The sequence below is a fragment of the Ostrinia nubilalis genome, chromosome 5, assembly GCF_963855985.1.
Source record: "Ostrinia nubilalis chromosome 5, ilOstNubi1.1, whole genome shotgun sequence".
Taxonomy (NCBI): Eukaryota; Metazoa; Arthropoda; class Insecta; order Lepidoptera; family Crambidae; genus Ostrinia; species Ostrinia nubilalis.
The window spans coordinates 5217234-5243843 of NC_087092.1; positions in this window are offsets into that span (position 1 = coordinate 5217234).

Genomic DNA, 26610 nt, shown 5'->3' on the forward strand with positions numbered 1-26610 from the left:
TTAAACGGCCATTAAATCACACTAATTGCGCCTCGTGGCTTTGTTTTTATTTCGGCCATTTTTTGTCGTGGCAAAGGCTTGTTTTGAATGGAATTCCTTTATTTTCAAACAGCCTGTTGGTAAACAGGCGACAAAGGAGGTTTAAAAATTATGAACGCAATAAATTTGACAAAATTAATGGTGAATACTTTGGATGAACAAAAAGGTTATCATAGATTTTGAAGCTGTGATGGAATTAGAAATAATTATCGTATTAGAGTAGAGATATTAATCAATAAACCCGAGTCCAATGTGTCCCTTGACATTTTATGTTTCTGTTACTGAGGGCCCATACAAGGAGATAAAAATAAATTAACTACCTCTGATGTACCTAGACCTTCATTGTTATTTTTTTTTTTTTTTTTTTTTATCCTTAGACATCCAACATTTATACTGCGCATTTAATCTTTAAATAGCTCTTTGATCGCGCCGCACCGGAAGCTGTCTCCTGCCCACTGTGCCGTGACGTCACGCGTCACCCTACTCATCTTCTTAATTGTTTTCTTTGACGCACTCACCGCACAGTGGGCAGCTTTGATCTGCGAATAGCTGGTGAGACATGTATGTGACAATGGACGCAATTGAGACATGTGGATTAACTCTAGAATGGGAAACAAAAGACGAGAGCTGCTCTTTTGGGGAAAAATAGAGGAAAAACTAAAGAGAGGTATTTTTTGGAGACAATATTGTGATTATATTTCAATAGGTCTTGCTAACCATTTTATTGATGCTCATAATACACAATTAAGGTATAATAGTCACGATTCTATTCAGCAAAGCCTTTGTAACTTATCCAGGCACGTAGGTCGAGGACACGTGACATTTCGAGAACATCGGGCACAAAACAAAACACGAATTACGAGCGCGGTGTGTGGGTGGCGCGCGAGTGTGTGCGTGCGCCTGAATTAGACGCGAAACTTTCAAAGTTTTCCCAAATTTGTGCCCCTCCCGGCTCCCCCCACGATCGATAGCGGGCGCGCACCGAGCGCCGACTCGCATCTCATGAAAATACCGGACAACACTTCGCCTCAGTATTTACCATGACGTGTTTTGCGGCTAGGATTTCGGTCTTTGCCAGGATTTTAGTGAGCACCCGTGTGATTTGATACCCGTGTGTTTGTAGCTTTGAATTTAGTTGGCGAATTACGTGCTCCTGGATACATTATTAAACCACTCAAATGTTACCCATGCATTGTTGCTTTGCCTTTCTACTTTATGACTTGTTCTGTATGTACCTAGAATATGTGGATTTTTGTATTAAAACTTTGTAGTTAGATCATCGAAGAGGAAACGAAGCCGCCTCCGGATTGCCTTCGTTACCGAAGTTAACTCCGGCAGCTCTGGGAATACGATAAGAACGTTGCGTGAGGCCGACCCGTGCCAACTGTCACCGCGCAAAACGGGAGCGACAACTGAAAATTGGGCGCGTGAAGGGCATTGTTTGTCATTAATTGAGGGCTTTGCGATGATCTTCGAGCTGGCCCTCTAGCCAAGGGCGCACTCCAGGGAGGCCCGCGCTGACAGCGACCCTCGCTCGAGTGGACGAGGTGGGAAAAACTACCGGCTGACACTACTTAACGAACGGGTCACCGCTCGGGAATTTTCTTGAGTGCTTGTTAATGTTTTATGGGCGGAACTTTTCTAAGTAGTGCGTAGATTGACGCGCTAAGTGTACCTACATAATTCAACGTCCCTCAGCTGTCAATGAATCGATGCAGTCGGTTTTTTATCGGAGCGCCGCGGCGGGCTAATTCCGTCGTAATAAAAATCCAATTTCGAGAGCCGGTATAAAAGCGTGCCGGGAAAGTTTTCTGATTTATAACAATTAATATTTGAAATATTGACAATATTAAGGGAAATGGCGGACAGCCGACAAATCATATGAAACCGCCCCGGAAGGAGGAAGCTGGCCGGTCGCTGAGGGACTTTATTTGGAAATGGAAAGTCTGAAAAAAATAAACGACAGCGAGTGCGGGGGCTTGATTTATACGGAGCGGCTAGTGCGCTCGATTATCGGAATGATATTTCTCGATATTAAAGTGTTGCCAAGAGGACTGCGGACAATATGACCCGAGGAAGATTTATCGGGTAATTCGATGTGACGTCGACGGCCGTTACGATTATTTCATTATATTGTCGGCGCCGTAAAAACGGTTAGCTTTTTATTTTATTGCCTGTTCGCTGGTGAATTTTTATTTGAATATTTTATTGCGCTGTAAAACGGCTGCAGTTGGTTTTGCTTTGACAAATTCGAGCATCGCCGCTGGAGGCGAAAGTTGGGCCGCACTGCTGATAATAAACGACATGGAATTTGTGGGAAATTGTAATTAGTGATGTTAATGCAGGTTTTAGATTAGAATTAGATGTGATGAAATTCCTCTAAACGTATATTCTTATCATAAAATATGTTTATATTAATGTAAAAAGCTACTACTTACGGTAATAATTACTATTATAATAGTAACTAAAATAATAATCGACGAGTCAGGCACTACAGTTCCAAAGAATTAAAAAATCGTTTTAGTCAGACTTTTTTTTTGTTTCGAAAAGTTATTGTTTGATTGGTAACTAATAATACTGACTCTAAATCAATAAAGAACACCTACGTAAAGGTCCCAAAGTAAAAGGAACTGTAAGTCCATGATTTGTGCGCGCCGCGACCCGCGTCGAACCCACGTGCGGTGTCGCACGCCCCAGGAGAGTCAAGTAGCCGATGGAAAAATGTATTTGTTACTTAAAAGGAAATGATACAAAAGAAAAAGCTATCTCAACAATAGTTCTTAAAAGTTACAACAAAATAATATGCGCTGCAATTAGTTTTCATTGATTGATTGAATTTCAATATTTTTTTTAAATTCATGTTTTTTGTGAATAGATTTGTATCTTGTAAATAATATCAGAATTCAAGTTTTTATTTATTTTTCCTTTTCCAATAGGGACAATGGGACATACTTTTTATAAACTTTCAAAACCGGACTCTACTTAAATAAATAAATAAAGTCCTTTATTGCTTCCACAACTTACTTAGCTAGTACATAATGTTGATTGATTGACATAGTATAAGAACGCAATTGTATTGCAATTACTTGGACCTTGTATTGCAAAATGACTACTATCTTGGTAACTCAATTAATGTATTTTTGTGCCTTGAAATTATGAGCATGTACGAGTATAGACTAGCTAGAGCATTTCTGTGTAATGTAACATTCTTACTAATGGTACAGGTAAAATGTACGGTGCAGTCCTGTTGTCCCCCCTGCTTGGCCCCCCTGGGGGAGCCAACAGGATTTCGAAATCCTGTTGTCCCCCCTGGCTAGGGGAGACAACAGGACTAGATTTTTAATCAATGATTTGAGGACTGTTGTCCCCCCTGGCAAACATTGGGTATTTAGAAGCCATATATTTTTGTAATATATATTATTTAAAAGCAAGTAAAGCAGATTTTGGAATAGTCAGAAATATTACCGGTACCAACAACTTATATTTTTTTCGTTAAGAAAATGTTAATTATTATTTAACAAACGTTTAGGTATTCACTCAGTTTGGGAATTTGGCATTCAGTCAAGTACTTTAGTATTTTACAATATGTTATAAAAATACAGGGCTTTTAAATAACAACTGTCTACAGCATTTTTGCGCACGGGTTATGCATAGCTTATTTTTATTGCTTTATGACCTAGAATTAAGAATAACAACAAAAAATTGTTCTGAATTTGCTTTTATGAGTAAAAAATAGAAAAATTCATATCAATGAATGTATGAAACATGAACATAGAGATGATTCAATTTGTTGCCAAATATATTTTTTTCTTTCTTTCTTTCATTCTTTCTAACTATTAAAACATACCAAACATCCATTTAAGATTCATTCTCACAAGAGAAAATTTAAAATAGAATCCAAATATTTATTAAAAATGAAAAGTTCTAATTTCCTGTCACGTTCCATAGAAGATTTTTCGCATAAAAATCTAACCCTATCATGCTTTCAGTATACTGGCCTTGGTAACGTCGTCTCTCAAATCTCACTATATTTTGATGAAAGCGTGCCCCTTGTTCTTGCGAATAAGCCCCCATAATTATTTATAAATATATCCCAATGAGAATGGGACGTGCATCTTTAGAGACATTCTACTATGAAGATGGAAAATTCAAATCGCTATAACTTCTTAAAAAGCAAATATTTTCGATTTGTAATCGCACTTTTTTATATAAATTTGCTTATATAATCAGAATATAATAAGTAAAATCCATGCGCAAAAAAAATTTTTTTTTTGTTGACCGGTGTAATGTTTGCCAGGGGGGACAACAGTCCTTAAATCATTGATTAAAAATCCAGTCCGAGATTTTGGAATAGTCAGAAATATTACCGGTACCAACAACTTATATTTTTTCGTTAACAAAATGTTAATTATTATTTGACATACGTTAAGGTATTTAGTTTGGCAATATGGCATTTAGTCAGGTACTCCAGAACTTCTTAAATGTTACAAAAATATATGGCTTCTAAATACTCAATGTTTGCCAGGGGGGACAACAGTCCTCAAATCATTGATTGAAAATCAAGTCCTGTTGTCTCCCCTAGCCAGGGGGGACAACAGGATTTCGAAATCCTGTTGGCTCCCCCAGGGGGGCCAAGCAGGGGGGACAACAGGACTGCATCAAACGTTTGGTTCATGAAACGTTTCACTTAAACATTTTCATAGAGCGGCTCGTTGCTTTGTTACAAGTAAATCCTCTTTTAAATTGTATCTATAAGCTGACTTCATTTATATTAGCTAAAAGCCAAGGGAACATCCCTTAGTTTGGTGTTTCACGGTGCCGAACTTACTGAATACGGCATGAATCACCCGCCACGCTCCGATGCGCGTGCGTTCCGCGAACGCGGAGTCTTCAATACTTTTCCGGTGACGGTTTTAGTGATCCGTACGAAAATCCGGACAATAAAATCTGGGGGAAATAAGGTTTGCTTGTGAAGGGTGAATTGTAAAGATTGTGAAACTGGATATCTTTTGTGCTCTTGGTTAAATGTAATTTATCTAGCAATTTACTGATATTTGCTCTTTATAAAAACAACAAAATAATAACAAGTACAAATGGTAAAAGGCAAACAATACGATGTATTCATAGCATTTTGTGATGAAGTAGTTGTTAATTTTGTTTCATGCAAATAAAATTAAAAAGAAACAGCCACTAAAATGTACGGAATTCTTATGTACGAATGACGACACGTGGAGCAGTATTTTACTTTATCACTAACAGGAATACGTATGATTTTCCTACAAATGTGTGCAACTGTATATTAAATTCCGGATATATTTCTGTAAAGCTATCTCTATCACTAATGCGACTGGCGACGTCTTTTCGAGCTTTGTTATGATTATGACTCGAACGCTGCACGGGCAGTGATTCCGATGCACCAATAGTTCGCTTTAGCGTTCAAAGTGCATTAGTGGCTAGCCATTGGAAAACGGAGATAGTTTCCAAGCGTTTTAGCTTATTTACTATTCAATATTTGTGTTTACCCAAAAGCTATTCAAAATTTTATGTACTTATACTTCACACTAATGACCTCTTCTATTAATCATCCCACGCTATCCCAAACAAATGAAGCTCGTTTTAGACAAAATACCGCCTGAACTTCACACAAAAACGAAATAGAATGCTCAGGATGATTAAGAATTCGCTCACGTGCCGCGTAACAAAAAGTAACAACTAAATATTTCGGAGACGACCGATCGAGCCCGGGTGCGGATAACAAAAAGAGGTCCGACCCACCCACACCCGCGCAGATATGATAATCCCAAGTATGTAAAATAGTGAAATTTAAGGTCTCTCCATGTGAAGAATTGTGCTCGTTCGGCAGGCAAATTATTCAAATTCAAGCCCTTTTATTCGAGGCACACACGGGTCGCCGCGCGCGCCTCTCACTCATTTGTATTTTAATAAAATTCCCGAACTAGCCCTATCTAAACACGGCTCGCCATTATAACATCGCACGAAACAACGCCTAAAATTAATAGATTGTTATTACAACGTTTTCAGTCCGAGTATTTTCACAAGCCATCCATCAATCGGTTCTCGATGAATCAATTTGAATACATTTTGCCGAGCGAACATTCGTCGAAGTTTACATAAAGTTGGCTATAAATACCTACCGAGCGCAAACAAAAAACAGAGCTGGTTCGATTACAATGACTCCCCCGATTCGTGGATTCGATTGTGGCTCGTGGATGACGTGGTATCGGAATCTGCAGGGGATCCGGCGTCCGATTTGCATGGCGTCCAAAAGTTCACAATCGCATTTTCCTCATCAGCCCGCGGGAACGTCATCCATCCATCTGCCGTCTTCCTGTGTCCCTACCTCTTTTTGCCGGTCCAGCCGCCGGCGCTGTTCGCGATACATAAATTTTCACGATCGGTCATCCCTTAAAAACAAGTTTAGCTCTTTATCCGTGGGAGTAAGTTAAAGAATGGCACGACCGTACGTTACCCTCCGATTCGTTACGTATTCAAATTATTTCGCCGTCCTGTTTTTAGGTCCGTTTGTGTTGCTTTGTGTACCTACGCATTTCGTTCTTTTCAGAAACTCGGCCATTGAATTCGATTGATTAATGTCGTTTCAATATTTAGATTTAAGCCTTTTGTTTCGGTTTTGGGGACGATTTTATTTTGGAATGGCTGTTCATTCTATAAAGCTAATTATGCTATATCCCCGGCTAGCCTCCAGGAACAATATCCTATTTAGGTGCCCGGCGAAGTTGGCCTATGCGTAATTAATTGGCACGTCATGCGGGGGCCCAAGGAGCCCTAGCGTCGTAGCACAATGAGAAACGCCAGATTACCTAGCTCTATTATTAAAAATTCTAATCTTCACTGACTTCTAGAACAAGTTTATAAATCTCCGGCAACTAGAGCAATGTGACCAGGATATCGGTGACTGTAAAATACTCAACTATTCGTACATACTTCTTTCTACATCTTAAACGTATCTGAAAATCTCTTAAAGAACACTCACTGTTTCGTGATATTTGCAGGAATTTTATGTCGATTCAAACTCTGTCATGTTTAAGCTGAACAGCTAGCTTTTCTCCACTTTTCTCTCGGAATATATGAATCAGAATCAAGGTTCTCAGTCAGCCTAGTTTGATATGGATTGTCTGCTATCCTTGTTCTGTGGCTGACGGCCGCAGACTACCGGCTAGGAGCGACTTGCGACGCCGCGTCAGGCCGCGTGTGCTCCTCGGGGATAATTCAATAATGAGCGGCTTAAATCCATTCTGCGACCACGTACCTACCTAAAACTATTTAGTGGCTGTATTGTGTGTGAATTTTGGCATCTATTATGCAAAAAGAAAATACTACTTCAAAAATCCCTTTAGAAGGTAGGTATTATTTGGAACAGACTTGTGATAAAACTCCGAAAATAACGCCAAAATGTAATGTGTCATTTTTCATATTGATCTTAAATAATATTCTAATTGAAGACAAGCTGTTGTGCTTAAAATATAACAAACTTAAAGTGGTCTGGTGAAGTAAAGCTTACTTGAACCACGATCTAGTAAAGGTCGCGGAGAGCCATATGTAGTGTGGTAGGTCTGCCTTCACTACATCTTCCAGTCCGTGCTCGCTAAAGAACTATTCTACTACAACTTTATACGAGAAAATTGGCAAATACGATAAAACAAAGACGCATCTAGAGTTCCTCAGAATATTATTGAATCTGAAAGACCAAGCGGATAAGATATTGAAGTAACAAGAAAGTTTGAGGCACGTTCCTTTCGAATCCACATGACATCGGGATGTGCGATTTCCATAATCATCTTCGTGTAGTATTCAGTGGTCCATAGTGGAAACTTGCGAGATAAAGGCGGCCGCATACGTGCGTCTTTACAAATCGCCTCGGTGGGCGGTGGAGTGGTACAAAGTTTCTTGGAGAATAAAGCACTTATGAGTAGATTGGGTACAGTCACCAGCACATTAAATTGTGTAACACGTTTTGTGTTACTTATTAACTAATGTCTACAACTTCATAAAGAACTTAGAATATTTAGCTTAATTATCACTCATAGAACAAGTTATTAATACTACGCAGTTATGTAGAAGATTTTTTAGTTTGTGTTTTTAAAATACTGTTTTTATCTGACAATGTTCTAATGAACATTTTCAATTTTTCTCAAATCAAAAGCTGTTAATTTATGAAAGAAAGTATTTCTGGTTTAAAAAATCCAGAAAGACGTTTGTTCATACGTTTATGTTGATTAGATGAGTTGATAATGTCCTTAGCGTTAGCCCTAGCATCTAAAATAAACCCTCATGTCCACATTGAGCCGGTATTCACCGGTCGAAACCAACTTGACGCAAGATAAAGCCAGTCTCCCACGTACGACACACTGCTTTACAAAAGCGGTGACGTGCACATTCACACGGATAAGTTTCACCGCTAGACGGACTGAGCGTTGATAAGTCGCGACAATGAGACCGTGATTTCGAAATGCGCTCGTGTGTGGTACGACTATTCTTTTGGAGTATAAGTGATAATATGGTAAATGAAGTAAATGAAATTAAATGACAAAGCCTTATTAAGATTAAAGTACTTTAGACGAGTAGGTAATTAATTGGAGATTTAAACTATGACACGTATAGGTACTAAATTAATAAATAAAGCTGGTTTATTTTGTGTAGGTTTTCTCTCAGCACTAACCCCACCTTATCTCTCAAATCAGTGGTAGGGTTATATTATAGGGATGCGTAAAAGCGCTATTAAAAGCTTCTTTGCAGTAATTAAATTACTTTTATTTATGACTATGACTTTAACTAATGAAGTACAGATTTCGGCATTTTTTTGAGACACAAACATACTAATGTTTTCATAACAGGTAGGCAACGAATGTAAAATTTTGTAATTAAATATGTAGTAACAAAAGCTCGTAACTCATTAACATCCGTCATTAAACCATTGATGTGCTACAAAAACACAGAGGGTGCTTTATTTACATTAATACGCACATGAAATCGCGTCTCTGTGTACACATTTCCGCACTTAGAGCGTGTTAATTTGGCAATGACTGTGACGCCATCCGTCATGCCCCAGGCCCGTGACGTCTAATTGTGTGATCATCCTGTAAAGGGGTGACTGATTATGCGAAGATGACGCGCGTTTTCGACTCAAAAGTGGCAACTTGACAGAAGTGCCACTTTTATGCAAAAATGAGCCAGCGGAATTTTTGGGTGTTCATCAATCGGCGTTAAGTCGAACTTGGAAAATACTCCCTCACTCTTTTTATGATAGCTAGTGTAGGTACTATTTTTAGTGCCCGAGGTAATAACACGGTATTATAATAAAAATGATTTATGTATTTTCTTAAATCTTTATAAAGTCTATCTACGTAAGGATCAATACATACATATTATTATTTATTTATTAATTAATAAAACTGTGGTATAATAAGAAATGTAAACAACGTGGTAAACAAAGAATAATATTGTAACATAAGTAAGTAAGTAAGTAAGTAAGCATTTATTTGCTGCACACAAAGTCATATACATAGTTTAACACGATTACATAATTCAATATTTAACATGCACATTCAAAATAAAAAACAAAATAAATAACAATGAAAAATGAAATAATGTGAGCAGAGTTGCGGCAGCAAAAGGTCTCCGTCTCAGCATGTGTCACAAGCTAATGCCTGGACGCTGATTTTCAGACGGCGGCCGACGAAAGTGGAGAGCGGCGGTAATCGCCTATACACAACATAATAATAAAACACGTTCATAGCGTTTGTTTCCAGGAAGAACTAATCCCATCAAAACCAATACTTGTCAAAAAAACCAAGTCTCGCAACTCAGTTGTTCTACGGTAAAAAGTTGTGAGATCCATGTAATACCAAGTCCAGGCCAGGAAATCTTTAACGTTTTACATAAATATATTGACTTGGCCATCGCACTAAATAATTTAATTTACACGTGTTTTCATGCGATGGCCAAGTCAATATATTTATGTAAAACGTTAAAGATTTCCTGGCCTGGACTTGGTATTACATGGATCTCACAACTTTTTACCGTAGAACAACTGAGTTGCGAGACTTGGTTTTTTTGACAAGTATTGTTTTTGATGGGATCTCATTTCTTTTTGTATTTTGTAGACAGCAGTTATGTATCTAGAAAACTGGACCGAAATTGAAAAAATTTACTCGACTTGGCGGTTGCACTACCGTGCCCCCAAATATTTTAGTTTTTCCTTGATTCATACACCAAACACTACTTATATTCCAAATTTGAAGCTTCTAGGTCTGCTAGAAGTGCCTTAGAGTTTTGATGATCGGTGAGTCAGTGAGTCAGTGAGTCAGTGAGTCAGTGAGTCAGTCAGTGAGTGACAAAATTAAGTAACTTTGACCCGTTATAATTCTTAAACTACTAGTTCAAATTGAATGAAATTTTAAATATACCGTGTCTTTACAATGCCTGCATAGCTAATGAAAATTCAGCCTTCTAGTTTTATCCACAACGAAGTTACAGGCGGTCGAAAATGGCCTGAATTGCTTCGAGAAAAGGATGGTACGGCCGTGCCGCTTTTTTGCTCGACTTGGTGGGGGCACTGCCGTGCCCCCAGATAATATTGAGTTCGGAATAGTTACCTACAACCTGTACTCTATCTAAAACATTCCGAGCAAAACCTTGAAGTTCAAACATTTCACTTTCAACCCTCTATTCAATACTAGACTTAATTAAATATCACATTTCACAATATACACTATCTAGAACAAAGCATTTTCAATTTAACGTGGAACAATGTATTTATTAATTAATTCTCTTCACTATTGAAAGGACGAAGAGTCAAATGTCTTTATCCATAGAATACTATTAAAATGCATTTCAGCTGAAGCGGCCAGAACAGAAATAAGCTGTAAAGATCTTTACCAAATCCAGGAACTTGGAAAGCGAAGCCTGCCAACGTGATACAATTTATAGTACAGGGGTGGCAACCTTTATCTATCTAAATATATATAACTCAAACGTGACTGACTGACTGACTGACATAGTGATCTATCAACGCACAGCCCAAACCACTGGACGGATCGGGCTGAAATTTGGCCATCGTGATGGCGATCTGCACGCGTTGGAGTGGTTGAAGTTTAAGCCATTTACTCTAAAAGATGTTTCAAGTAGACATACACCGTCTTTTGCTATTTTATCAATACCTTTTGCTATCAATTCAATCTTCATATCCTAAAAAAATAATTCGTAGTGAACTTTATGATTGGTGGCGTGCCCAAAATCTTGTGTCACATGCCACCATAGGCCATGCCATTGGTTCGCCATCCCTGCTAGTACCAGTATATCGGTGGGCGCAGAAACAAAGCTACCCGCGATAATTGGATGTGGCCGCCGTGAATACGCTAGACGAGACTTAATTGAGGTTTTCGAGTCGGGTCTAATTCGCCCACCTTCGATCTGCCCTCGTGGGGCTTCGTCTCGACAATGCGCGGGTTAACTGAGGTCTACCGCGACCCGTTTGCCGTGTTACAGCCATAATTCGTTTGGGTTTTCTTATTATTTTGATTGATAATCTTTTTGGAATTATGGTCTGGGGACAAATTGACCCTTAGTGAGTTTTTGGAATGTCGCTTATTGGGTTACGTATGTCTAATACATAGAGTGAGAGGGTTAATTGAGCTTTATCACAGACAAATTAGATTTTAAATTGGGCTCAATTATAACTTTAAGTACCTAGTCTTATTTTGTTTAAAGATTTTGTTAATAGCCCTTGTGCGTGCTCATTTAAGCTTGTAGAGTTAGGACTATTTATTATGTAAGATTCGATCGGTCATTCATTTGTTCGATTTCAGTGTCCAGGTAGAGTATATAGATTATTTAATATTTTGTATACTTTGTTACCAATAAGTACTACAAATCCAAATACCACTAGGCCAACTCTACAAAAGCCAGTTTGGCCAAAAGTTTTCGTTAATAATTATACCGTTCTTTCACAAGACGCCTGTACATTACCTACCTATTGTCTAGGCATCCAGCCATCCAAATACCGGTATTAACCGAGGCACGTGGGTAATTGTGCCTTAATGTGGCTCCTTTCACGCCGCGCTGTCTAGAGAGCAAATTATCTTCACCATAATATTGCTATTTATCTAAATTGACTGCGCGAAGAATAAATCAAGCTGAGCCAGAGACGTTAATCAAATTTGGCGGTTGCCGCATTGCATTTTGCGGGCTAATGATGAATGGTATTGTTCGAGGACCTATAGATATAAATGTTGCTAATAAATAAAGTTATAATTACTGGCTAGACAGACGTTGAAGGGTGTTTGTGTTTTGTTTTCAGTCGTCTTCTAGTCTTAAAACTCCTAAAATCTATATTTATAAAAGCAAAACGTCACTGATTGACTGACTCACTCATCACAAAATCTTAGAAACTACAAGTGCTAGGTGTCTTAAATTTTGCATGGGGGGTTCCTTTTAGAACGTAGGCTCACTAAGAACGGATTTTACGAAACTCCACACCGGGTAAAACGGGTACGAAGTCGCGGGCGGCCGCTAGTAATCTAATTAGATATTATGTACGTGGTACGTACTTACCTACTTTTGATTTTTTCAATAGTAATAAGCTTTTTTCACTATCTATGATTAGCTTTTGCGTAACTAATGTAACTATACTTAAACTTTAACTATTATTAAATTATATAAGTATTATAATGGTTGTTTAATCGATGCCTTCAACTCTAGTATTAAATAAAGTAGGCATTACTTACGAAATGGAGGCTAAATTCGAAAACAACACTTACACCTATTACCGTAATGGCCGTACCTTACTAACCTTTTATAAACATGAACCCCGCTGTAATGCTAAGTAATTAGGTGTTCTTGTCTAATTCGCGATGTTGCCAGTGATTAATTTTATTTTCCCCGCCTCCGGTGTTGCCAGCGCGGAATTTCTCCCAGTAATTGGGAAATTTATGGCGAGGTGCACACTACGCCGTGATGTTTCACTTTCCCACCAATGATTTATTGTCTTCCGAAACAATTTTAATTGCTCTCAGTGACACAATGTAAACAACTATTCGATTAAGTTAATTCCATTATTCCGCGGGGCTGGCAATTAATTTAAAAGCGCCCGGAAAACTGTAGGTAAAGCGGGTTTATGTTTACATTTAGATCTAATTAATCAACTTTTAGCTGATTAGTGTTTTAAGCACAAATATACATAATAGAAACGCGCTGATCTATTTATGGGTTACCCAAAGTGGGTGCCCTCTCAGACGCATAAAATTTTTCATCATAATTTAGTTTGGCATAACAGTATTTGCATAAAGTTTTTTCGCATAAACTTTGATATGCATAGTTTTCTAAATGCATAATGGTTTCTTAGGCATAATAATACATTTCTCTAATTTTCAATACCATAATTTAAATAATCATAAATGTAAAGAACATAATTTTTATATACATAAAGTTTGTTTTTAATAAAATACTATAAACATAATGTAATTATTTATAACATTTAAAGTCATAAATATTGTCTATAAGAGCAACAACATTGAAGAGTAAATAATTATGTATTTGTGATGTTGCGAACGATCCTCCTTCCACCTTTTTATACTCTTTCGGCCTATAGATTTGCAAAAACTAAATTATCTGTATCATTGTCATTTTTGTTCTTAATTTTTGACCTGTCTCTTAGAAAACTTAAGCTCGTGAAAATACATTCTGTTTGATCTCGAATCCCTCTTATCTATCATAACGCACATATTATACAGTCCACATTTCTTTTACAACATTAAGCTTGCCTGGTCTGAAATTATGTTGATCCCGACTGGCCGTGGTCTCTTCCACGTGGTACTAGTCTGCCCTATACTAGAGTGTAATTTAAAAGCCGGAGGCGCGGAGGGAGTGCGGTCCTCGCTCGCTGTAACATATATCCGGCAGCCGTGCGAGCTGGAGCGGCTGAGGCTGGTCGCCGACGGCGACGCCAGAGCGGAAGGACCGCTTCCCGCAGCGCCGGAGATAAGGCAATCCTAATGCTTGCTTGCATGCTTGCTTGCTTGCATCCTTGCTTGCATGCATGCTTCCTTGCTGCTTGCTTGCATGCTTGCTTGCTGCTTGCTTGCATGCTTGCGTGCTTGCTGCTTGATTGCATGCTTGCTGCTTGCTTGCAGGCTTGCTTGTTTGCATCCTTGCTTGCATGCATGCTTACATGCTACCTTGCAGCTTGCTTGCATGCTTGCATGCTTGCTGTTTGATTGCATGCTTGTTGCTTGCTTGCATGCTTGTTTGCATGCTTGCTTGTCTATTTATATTTGTTAACTTATATTTTATATGTTTAACATTTTTATATTTCATATTTGTTATAATTATGGTATTTTGTATAATTATGAATGGTAATATTTATGGCATTGGTTTAGATGCCAATAAATGTTATGCCTAGAAATCGTTATTAAAAAAACAAGAATACAGAAAAAATATATACTAAAATATTATTATAATAAAAGTGGTTATGGCAAAAAAATATATGCCTTATGATTTATTCTGTATGAACGTTATGCGAAATGATGAGTATGCCAAAAAACTTTATGCACTCTTAAATTATGACAATATTTTTTATACAACCGAATATGGACCCACTTAAAGTTGCCTGTAGCTTCTCTTGGGTGATCAAAGAAATTCATACGGAATAACAACATAATTATGTGTAATTCTGATATGTCATTGCAAAGTTGTAATAGTGATATGCAGGAGTGGCATAGAACAAGAATAGATGTAGGTACTTACGTGTAAACGTTTAACGAACTCTATTTTTTTCACGATAAAGACAGCATCCCGTCACACGGACTAAATAGGTAACCTTTGTGATAGAAATATGTGAATAGTTACTAAAATTAAACAAAATCACACATCACATGAGTGCTTAAGAGCATTTCACATGAGTTGCAAAGCGCGCGCTTATAAGTAGACCTAGATCGCATGCTCACATATCTTCAAAAAGTCGTAGCATGTAAACGGTCTTCTTCCTAAAAATGCTTACCAGAGACGTTTCGCTTAGTGCAAAACCGCAAAAACAGCTTAGAGCTCGCATTAGTAGTTAACATCGCGAGCTGAGGCCATAAGGTGTGCCGCGGAGCGTGAAATTAGAAATAAGGCTCTACGCATCTCATGATCGTATTGAACTGTGCGATCATGGCGCTTGACAATCGACTTCATCGCTGCAAAAAATCGTATAGTGAAAACGGTTTTCCACCTAAAAATGCTTACCAGCGATGTTTCGCTTAGCGCAAAACCGCAAAAACAGCTTAGAGCTCGCATTAGTAGTTAACATCGCGACCTGAGGCCATAAGATGTGCCGTGGAGCGTGAAATAAGGCTCTACACATCTCGTATGAGGTCGAGCCCGCTCATGCGGATACGCTTTGCGTAGTCCTTGAGCCAGCGGAGTATAATTTTTGACGGGATTAGGATTAAGAGCCATCTCCTTAATGTAATTTCATCCTGCCTTTTTAGTCTGATGATATTTTTATAAAGAAGCGACTAGCATCTATTTGGTTTAAACTTCATCTATGTACTATATTAATACCTTGAGTACTCCTACCTACATCTTGAGTACCTATCTATATATGAACAAAATATCGTATTTGCATCTCACTTAACATCAGGTGCGATTGCGGTCAAATACCTGCTTTGTTCAGCATAATAAAACTTTGTGAGTAACATAGTTATGGTTTTCTTTCAAATAAAATGTAAATAAATAATAAATAAATCTTTATTAATTTCTTCACAAGTAAGTTTTCAATTACATGTATATTGTTATATGACGCATTTTTAAACAATATTACTTATGGTGAAGACTGGTGCTTGATATGGGTTGAGACAACCTGTAATACAAGACACCAGGTCTCCACCTCTTAAACCGAAAATAACGCAATAGAAAGAATGCTTCTAAACTAAAATAACATGGCAGTGCAAGAATTAATATAGGGATGAAATTGAACTACACCAATTCAGATTGAGCAAAGCCGAAACTTATGTATAGCAAAAGTATTTTGTAGATTAAGGACTGTACTGAAGTACCTAATATTAATATTTTTAAAAACAGAAATTACAAATTCAGTCAAGGCCGCTCATGCGAACTGCTTTATGCTTTGGCTTAAGGTCCTTGAGTGATCCAAGGCTACTCAGACTTACCCGAATTCAGACGTGATGCTCAAGAGGGCTCTGTGTTTGTTTAACGTACCTTAACGGACAGGATTAGGTCCAACTTCTTGATTTTATGAGATTCAAAAACGTGCGGTGCTTGGGTATGTTTAGCTAATTACTAATTCTGGTCATTCGACAAGTGGTTTAGAAGTGGAAATAGGAAAAGCCTTTTTAAGTATTTTTAAGAAATAATATTTTTGTTCATTTTAAAAGGGTGCTAGTAACTGTTGAGCTAATTGGACATACGAATTAAACAATCTAACTAAAACACGAACTCTTAATTTCAACCCGAAGGTCGAGTGGAAGAATACCATAGCTCATGAAATTCGCCTTTTTATGTAAAGAACGAAGATGAGTTCGATATTATCTGACAATAAAAATGGCCATCTTTCACCTACTACCTCTTTCAGTTTATAGCCGAAACCTGTACCCTTAATTTCGGCCCAAAGGTGGAGTGGAAAAATACCATAATTCATGAAGTTCGCCTTTATTTTTAAGAACGAGAGAGGTATCCTCTGACAATAAAAATTACCATACCTACTACCTCTCGCTTAGTTCATAAGCCCGTATACTGCAAGCACGATATGCCATTAGCATGGCATAAGTACGTAATGTGTCGCGTTGTGTTTGTCGTTGACGTAGGACAACGCGTAAGCTAAACGGCCGAGTGGATAATGAACTCGTGATTGCTCATCTCTGTGATCTGACCGTACATAACGTGTCGGTAACGTACTACATCTCAAAGCGACGTGCTCAGTAATTTCGCCGGCAAAATTCATGCGCGCGGCACTAATGCCTCAACGGATATGAGATAGTTTGTCAGTCCGTGGCCTGAACGCACAAAGGCTTTGCTTGTACGATCGTAAAGGAGTTTAAATTACGTTTTATATAAAACTATTAATTTTCTTGTAATGTCTACTAAATATTTAGAATTTTAGGAGTCGGTCAACTCTCGGTATACTTTAGTGTTACAGTTTACCAATATCCTGTGGTATTCAGTGCAAGCAATTTTCTAAGCATACTTTGCTAAGTAGGTACAGTTCACAGCTATGTTTATTAAACTGCTATTCAATAACTGATCTTATTGCGACTAGAAGAAACTTTCAGCTTTTGTACCAAAATATTAATGGCAGGTCATGAATATAATATTATTTATTTATGTATTTATTAAATCACTTTTATAAAACTTTCATTCATAACATTATGGAAATCAATAGTAGTGGTAGAGAATCTGCCTTTACATTAAATCGTCTCTATACTTAAAATAAAATAATAATATTCATAAATAGAACAGTATGCCAAACAGTATAATACCTATCTCCTTTGTATTCTGTCTGCCCTCAGAAACCTATTACGAGAAAACGGATCAAATAAGTGAAATTAATATACTAGCGATGTTGAAAACACGAAATCGTAGACATATTTTAACGAGGTAGTCTCGTCTCATTACCGCGATCGCTTAGAATGGAATTAATTTCCAAGCCAGTCTAGATTTTCGTGTTGCAGCCCGCTTTGATATTCAGACTATTGTTAATCGATTGTTGTATTCGATTTTAGGTATCGAGTTTCGAAATCCGAATGTTTGAATTCGGATCGGTTTACAATCTTTGCATTGGGAGTCTTTGTGCCTTTGAAGATTATACTTGAACTGAAAGCAAATGATATTTTGTTGAGAACGTTGAATGTTAGAATTGTTTGTTTAGATTGGGACTGAAGATGACATGTGAACTCATTTTATTACTATATGATTGTTTTTTGTAGTAAGAATAAGTTTTTGACGCGTTTATAAGATGATTGCAATATTTATTTGTGTGGTGGAGCGTAATGATTATGGTGTCTTAATTTAAAGTGAAAAATTACAAGAATAATATCTTGAAAATAAGGAATATTCGTCTCTAAGAAACGCCTACGATTCCAGCAGATTTCAACCAATCGAAAACGGGTTCAATAAGGCGGAAAATTCTAGCTATCGTGTTACCGTTTTGGATTCTGATTTATTCCTTGGCTGGGGTGGACGAGACCTTTCCGATTTGGATGTGAACCACCATCTTAAGTTGGTCTCCCCAACTTTTCTTAGTGTACTTAAAATAGGACGCATCTTGGTGGTTGAGGGGTCAGGGAAACCTGGTCGTATTGTAGCCTTAGGAAACAAAGATTGTTCGGTTCGGCCGATTGGGCGCACCTCGTGTACTAACTTCCCCCCCATTTAACGCGGATCTATGCAACAAAGGATCTTCGCGTGAAATAACTATAGTATCGTATGAGTGAGTAACGATTTATCTCTATTTACAGTTTATAGGGGGAAGAAGACTGCTGGGTTATTGGTGAGCAACATGGGCGAATTCGTACAAAAAATAAAACAATTTCACCTTTTCAATCTTGAGATTAGTAGGTAAGCTTCAATGACATGAATTCTTGTCACTTAGAATAAAAGAAGAGTTACTTCATTAATATCGACGTCTTTATTTTGTAGCCGCGCATGTAACATACAAGACACTAATAATTTCTTACGAAATCCTGAAGTAAGTAGAGTCAAATAAGCAGTCTTTTGCTATACTCAATCATATTCAACGCAATAAACATTCAACTCAAGCCCACAATATATCAGACTATTTATTAAGTACTCTCGAAATATCCAGTGAAATTGCCCAAGGCCCTCTATTTGCTGTATTCTTAATAATTACTTCTTCCGATTTGTTTGCGAGCGAGGGGCGAAGTGAAAAGTGAATCCGGGGTCGACGGAGTCAATAAATAATAATACTAAACGGCCTGCTGACCGGGGGAGGCCGGTGCGTTCCCAAACGCCACCGTCCGATCGGGAACAATGGATGTAGCTGTAGAATGTTTAGTGGAATGGAGAATTAATGTCTAGTTTGCAACGAGGGCCTATCTATATTCACTGGAATTTATTTTTTAGATAAAAAAAAATGTAAATCAATGATTCTGATATTTTAAAAGAGAGTTACCTACCTACATTGAAGCAATAAATGAAATCACAAATCCATTGCCACGTTCCATTTCGATGGTTAATCGATGATAATCATTGTATTGAGTCGTGTTCGCAGCTGTTGCACATATTAAACTATGACATGTTTTATAAGTTTTCCTAATTGTTTCTGGGGCAGAAAGTTGTAGTACCCTGTCGTAATTGTTAGTTTTCCCAAACTGAGCTATTCAAAGCAAGACTAACCCCACAAGGCTAATTATTTAGGATATATTTTGTTAGGACACTGGACCCTCTGGACGAACTGGTTTTCGCTCCATTCGCTCCGCCATTCTCGCTTTAATAACCAACGTACAGCGTTCAAAGGGTGACTTGATTTTGGGTTAGAATTAAAAGTATAGACGATTTGCATTCTTAATTGTCATGACGTTGAAGCGAGACTTTAAGGCCAATAATTGTTGCAGTACTTTGTACTGATTAAAACCCTGGCCAATAGAGTTTATGTCTTGTTTTTACGTAATTAAGATGTGTAGATTGTGTGTTTTGTTTTCAGAGTTAAGAAGTATTAATTAAGTGGTAGAGCTCTTTCATAGGATGTTTTGAGCATTACGTTAGTCTTCCCTTTTGCAGGACCGCACGCGGAAAATTCTGTGACAACTACTTTGGAATAAAAATGACAGTAACCAACAGCTAATAGAATAGAATTAGATCTTCTTGCGACTCTCCTTCAACTCAATTCTTTTCCCTCTAAAATTGAAAGACAAATGTCTATTAAAAGGTGTTCCCTTTCAATTCAGTGTTGGCTCGTAAAATACGGCGTGTATATCTTTTGCCCGCGAATGACGCGATCGTTACGCCTTATCCAGTGCCATCTCTAAATGGCTCCTTGGAACCCATGGTGCCCACGGCACACGGGTGCCGTGGAGCGTATGCAAATTTGACAATACGAAACACTGGCGATTGAGTTTTAGTTTTGTTTTCTTAATTTAGAAACCGTGTTTTGATTTATAACTATCAAAAATCAATTAAGGGCACTCCCTTCCCTACGACACATTGTATGGAAAGTATTCTTGAGATATGTTGTGTCATAGAGGTTTTAATAATGAAATATCAATATTTTATGCAAGTCTCCTTCATTCTTTTTCTTTACACTCTGAAATTGAAAGACAAATGTCTATTAAAAGGTGCCCGCGAATTACGCGCTCGTTCCGCCTTATCCAGTGCCATCTCTAAATGGCTCCTTGGAACCCACGGCGCACACGGCACACGGGTGCCGTAGAGCGTATGCAAATGGCACGAGTTTTGTGCAAGGTGTGGCTGTCGTTTTAAGCAGCTCTATTTAATGTGTCTGACTAGGAGATCACCTTTGCATGGGTAATTTAGTGGCGGTTGAAAGTGAGTTAATAAGTAGGTATGTTGGTTATTTTGTAAGAAATGAAAGTAAGATTAGCTAAACGAAAATTTAATAATACGAGTATTTCCCTAAATATTTGGTACCAAATGTGGCTAAATTTTTTAGACTTGAAGTTTTTAAAATATAAAATACAAAAGCAATCACAACAGACTGCTGAATATACGTATACTCTTAGAAGTTCTTAGTGCTATTACAATGCTATGAAAGGTTGCGACATCTAGCTGAGCTGTTGAAAAATAGCAATAGCTATCACTTTCAAATTCAGCCACTACTAAATTATACATTTCCTTCATCTAGAGCCTATTTGACATAAAACGTTTCCAAAAAAACTTTAAAACGTCATCTCCACCGCACCCCTGTGCCAGTCCGGCGCCGTTTGTCTCAGGCGCACCTCCGCGCGTCCGATTTATAGCACAGTTTTGTGAACTCTTAACCGTTACGTGATCTGCTTCCGAATCCAATTTATGCCCTCCATGGGAAAAGTTGGCCCGCGCCGCCTATTCTTTACGACTCATCGGCATGTCTTGCGCGATTCAATTGTTTTATACGAGTACAGGCTGCACTGTCGCTGTAAATACGCTCGCTGTAAAGCTGAAGTATGTATAGAGGTTATAAGAAAACCAGATGTGTTGCAAGTACTCGTATCAGTAATGAATATTTTTAACGCAATTGTGATACAGGGCGATTTGAGTAGAGTTCACCACAGATAGTAAACAAAACACTTGTAAGTATTCTGCATCTCCAACTCCCATAATACGTGTGTTGGTTAGGCTCTGGACTGGTCATGTTTTGATGCGATCTATTTTTTTTAATTTTACATAGACCGACGTAAACATTGATATTGATGGAAACATACATACCTACTTGCCGGTTTTCGGGGTCCAGTAAAGCAAATTTTCTCAAGAAGTCGTCCTTTAGAGAATTACGTAAGACAGAGCTGCTGAATACGTCATTTCCCCACAGGGCTACGTTTAAAAACGACTTCCAAGTTTCAGTACGCCAGCTACCAATAAATAGGTACAAGTTACAAAGGCCACGAAGGCGGTGGAGCGAGAAACGAGCGCATAATTCTCCGCCAGGTGGCGCGGCGACGCTGTGGTTTGTCTCGGCGGGGGCATAAACGTCGGTTAATTCATGTAAATAGCTTCTTCGGTGTGGCCTTCGATTTTTGAACTCGAAATTATGATCGGGTTTTTTTAATGACTGCGATGGCATTTGTTTTATTTGCAACTAAGCAGACGTTGCACTGGCTGAAAAACAAAACTAAAAAAAAAGCAATTTATTTTAATTTTAGGTAACTTTTGCAGGCACTGGTCGAAAATAATGCCAATGTTCTTTTTTTACATGGTAAAAAAAATAAAAATAAAATATGTATGTTAATAGATTGCATTGAGAAAGAATGCTTTAAAATGCTAGTTATAGAGTAGTATAGTGCCAAATTTTCCTTTTCATTTTATCAACAATTTATTGATACCCTCGTCAAAACTGCTTGTTCCATGCACATTATCGACGTATTTACCACCGTCCAAATCAAAAGGCGTCTATACAAACATCTTAATTATCAAGACGCCCTTCCGTCATAGCTGAGCTGCCGAATTCTATTAATACCGAGTCAGCACATTCATGCCTATGTGCGCAGACCGCAGCCCTAGGAAATCCTATTTGCCACGTCTAATGCAAGCCCTTGTTTGGCTATATTTGGAGGTCGGGGGCAATCTAAGAGGCATTCAACCTAGCTGAGACAAGTCGCCGGTGCCCCACGGTTTTGGTTTCCCAAGGGGTTGGGGAGGTGAGAAGGATCATTTGGAAGTGGATGAGGTATTTTTGGTGCATGGAACCTGTAATGTACAATTTTAGAAGAAGTCGTCAAAGAATTCATTAAAAAAATGAAGTGCGATAATGTATATTTTAAAAGTAAGAAAAACACACATGTAGGGAATGAAATAAAAAACTTTTTTTAATGAAAGTATCTAAGAAAAAGTAAATAATTATTATTTATGTACGTTACCGTGTTGTGAAATTAAGAATCTATAATGAATGTCAGATACAAGCCAGTGATTTGATATTGAAATCCTCAATCAATCATGGACTATGTTTGCATTTGAATCAAGTTTTATAATGTGGGCCTTAAGTCATTGAACGCCGAGACGCTAGACACAATGGAAATTGTATTATTCGAGGCTCACCGGTGAGCCGCGTGGCGTCCAACGTGTTAATCCCATGTCAATAAAAACCTGTATGTATATTCTTCACTAATCCCTGTTCCGCACATCCTTACCACCAAGGGCTGCCCTCTCATTATTTACGAAGGGCCGATAGCTGAAGTGTGGGACAGGGCACGTACGGCCTCTAACGAGACGCTTTGTGACCATCTTCACTGCGGTCAACGGCTGTTGATTTTTTTAATGGACAAATTATATTTGGCCAGTATCCCCAAGAGTGCATTGTGGCCTTTTAAAGTCAGGGGACACGCGAGAGTTGCATGCGAACTGTTGAAATGGCACGAAGTGCTTTTTATTTGTAGTCACGTGTTTGGAACTCGAATAGGGCTGGGGAAGCTATGAGCCTCACCTTTTTAAAGTGGATTTATAGTTATTTATTTGTAGACAGGGGTCCTTTACTGCAGGCAAGTGACGTCTTAGTACAATTAAAGCTAGCCTTAACTCTATATTCTAAAATCAATTTCCTATATTCAAAAAATACTAGTTTAAGCTACCAATTCATTTACATTAAATAATATACGTACCTACTTCTAACTACGTAACATTCATAATATGAATAAAGCTAGCCAATCTCACTTGCAAGAAGTTTTGGATTTTAATCACAAACTGCGCTCCTTCGCAAAATTCTGTAATATAGTAATCCCAGATGAATCACAAATAACTAGCGTAACCATTTTGCAAACTAATAATTCCATCTCCGAAATCCCGGCGCAAACATAAAATCACATTCCGACCTTTCCACGCCGCGACTATAAAACCGAGTAGACACTGCTAAAAGCGTTTTCCTCCGATTTGCTCTACAATAGCTCATTTGTTATAACCTGATAGCGTAGCGGTATTACGCCAAACAAATTGAGTCGAGCCTTCGCCACCTCAGACTAATGTAATTCCGGAGTGCGCCCAAGAACAGATATTTAGAGTGGATTGTTTTCGACAGAGCGTAATGAAACTCTGATGCCGGGCCGAAATCAGTTTCGGAGGTGAGCGCGCCGCAGGGGAGCGGCTACATTGTAATAAGACGGAATAACCTAAAATAAACCGCGTACGCACAAGATGGACACGGGCGGGGGCCACTGCGGCCCCTTACTGCTTAATTTGCCTACCGTAATTACTGTCCTCTCGGGTTGGGGAAAGACCCGGGGGCTCGACCCAGCCGTCTTCAGGTTATATTGCTCGTGCGGGCGCGTGTGTACTTCGCAAATACTATACCCCCAGTCGTTAAGTATGAATACGAATACGGGTGTGGACAAAATGTATTAGCTTAGGCTGAGATTCGGACCGTGTTTGCTCAGCGATGATAGATTTATAGTAATTGTGTTATTAACGTTATGGGATAAGGGTTTTACGGACTTAAGTAATGAAGGCTTTTACCTAATGCCGGGATTTATAGTGAGTTTGCACACGTGGTGCACTGAGTAATCAAGTTAGTTTCGGGCTGCCGTAAACGGAGTTCGTTTATTAGTAGGTATAACCTGGACTGAGGTATACGTATTAGTTTAAGGCCGGGTAGCAGAGAAAATGGCGAAAATGAGGTTTTCATTTTTCATTTTTGAGGTACTAAACAGTAAAATTAAAGGCTAAGATTTTTATTGGGCATAGTTGAGGATATTTTCTAGGGCTATTAACGGATAGAAACACGATTTGATGAAGTTGACTCGATAGAATAAATTCCCAAAGTTACCTCTATTCGTTTTCTATTTATGGTTTTATTTTTAAAATAAGCGATTTGAGATTCCAAATCTTTTACTAAACTAAAGTTCAGAAATAACTTGAGGGCTTTTAACGGATGAATTTTTTATATTGCGTCTTATTTAGTTACTATGTTAAAAAATGTGGAAAAAATCGTCCATAACGGCTTGGACAATCTCAATCAGTCGCGCGGTGGCGCTTACGGAGGACGGACGCGTGTCAGTTTTTTGGCCGTGACAGTTCGCGATTTGTCAATATTTTTGACAATGATGACTTTGATGAGTCACAGTATAATAATATCAGTGTTACTGGAGAAAGCTTAAATTTTTGATAATTAAGAATTATCAATTTTGTCTACCTATTGAAATTTAAATCGTTCGCATCCTTTTAAACGAAGACTCTACTCATGATACATAGTAAATTCCTCAAATATGAGACAAAACCAATGAGTTAAAATTACATTTTCATATTACCTACATACAATCGTCTTACACTCTTTAGAAGAGCACACTGACACAAATAAATAATAAAAAATACTGTCTAAGGTCTGTAGCTAAAGGTCTAAGCTGTAAGATAGAAGAATCTTCTAGCCAAAAAGATGGCAGATGCAACAGATGTCAACGGATTTAAAACTGGAGTTCATATGACTCCTTGTAGAATTGAGTCTCTAGAGCGTCCCTTCCTCCACCATGCGTAAGAATGTTTCAAAAATACTGTCTAAGGTCTGTAGCTAAAGGTCTAAGCTGCAAGATAGAAGATCTTCTAGCCAAAAAGATGGCAGATGCAGCAAATGTCAACGGATTTAAAACTGGAGTTCATGTGACTCCTTGTAGACTTGAGTGTCTAGAGCGTCCCTTCCTCCACCATGCGTAAGAATTTTCATAAAAATACTGTCTAAGGTCTGTAGCTAAAGGTCTACGCTGCAAGATGGAAGAATCTTCTAACCGAAAAGATGGCAGATGCAGCAGATGTCAACGGATTTAAAACTGGAGTTGATGTGACTCCTTGTAGACTTGAGTGTCTAGAGCGTCCCTTCCTCCACCATGCGTAAGAATTTTCACAAAAATACTGTCTAAGGTCTGTAGCTAAAGGTCTAAGCCGTAAGATAGAAGAATCTTTTAGCCAAAAACATGCCAGATGCAGCATATATGAACGGATTTAAGACTGGACTGGCACCACCTTGCAATGTCATCCTCTCATTGTTATCTGTAATGTAAATTATTTTTAAAATGTATTTAAAAAATAAAATTTTAATGTTCGTTTTATTATTTCAATAATCTGACCTCTCAACTCAACTACACTACACAAACACCTTTGTTCGCAACTGTACTGACGAAACCTCGATATTATACCGTTCATTTAAGATGGCAAGCCTAATGTATGGAACGGTCGCTTTTTTGTAACCTTTATAATTTGGTCGGCTTATAGAAGAATTAACAGTTCGATAACTTTTTTATAAGTCGTAATATGAAGCTGAAATTAACAGGATAGCTTATTCAAGGAACATTTTAATTTGTCCATTGTATGCCATGTTCCCTTGTTATAAGGGAATCGCGTATTCGGCCACGAAAGTAAGACTGTTAAAATAAATTCGATTTCTTGAAATCTCTCCTTTGCGCAAAGCCACATCATTTATATTTACTGTGGTTATAAAGGTGTACCAGGGGTACATGCTACATCTTTTTATTCGATTGTAAGAGTACTGGTTTACTCACAAATCCGTTTTATCTGATTTTCGAAATCTTTTAATTACACTGGTGTTTATCATTCAAATCAATGATTAATGTTTGAACTAATTTGGACATATCAAGGTCTATCATTGGTATTTTTTTAAAACTTCTGCGTTGAGCAATTTACGAGATCTGGGGCATCACAAAACATTACCCCAGCAAAATTCTAAATAACTTGAGAACCGGAACACGAAAAAATTTTGCTATTCGTGGACAAATTACTACGCAACAAGAGCTATCTATCCATGTATTTGGTTCCGGGATAAACGACTTTCAAAAAAAAAATTTGCCAGGATAATGTTTGAAACGTTACCCCAGCAAAATCTGTTTTTTCCTAATAACTTTAAAACTATAATTTGAACGAATTTTG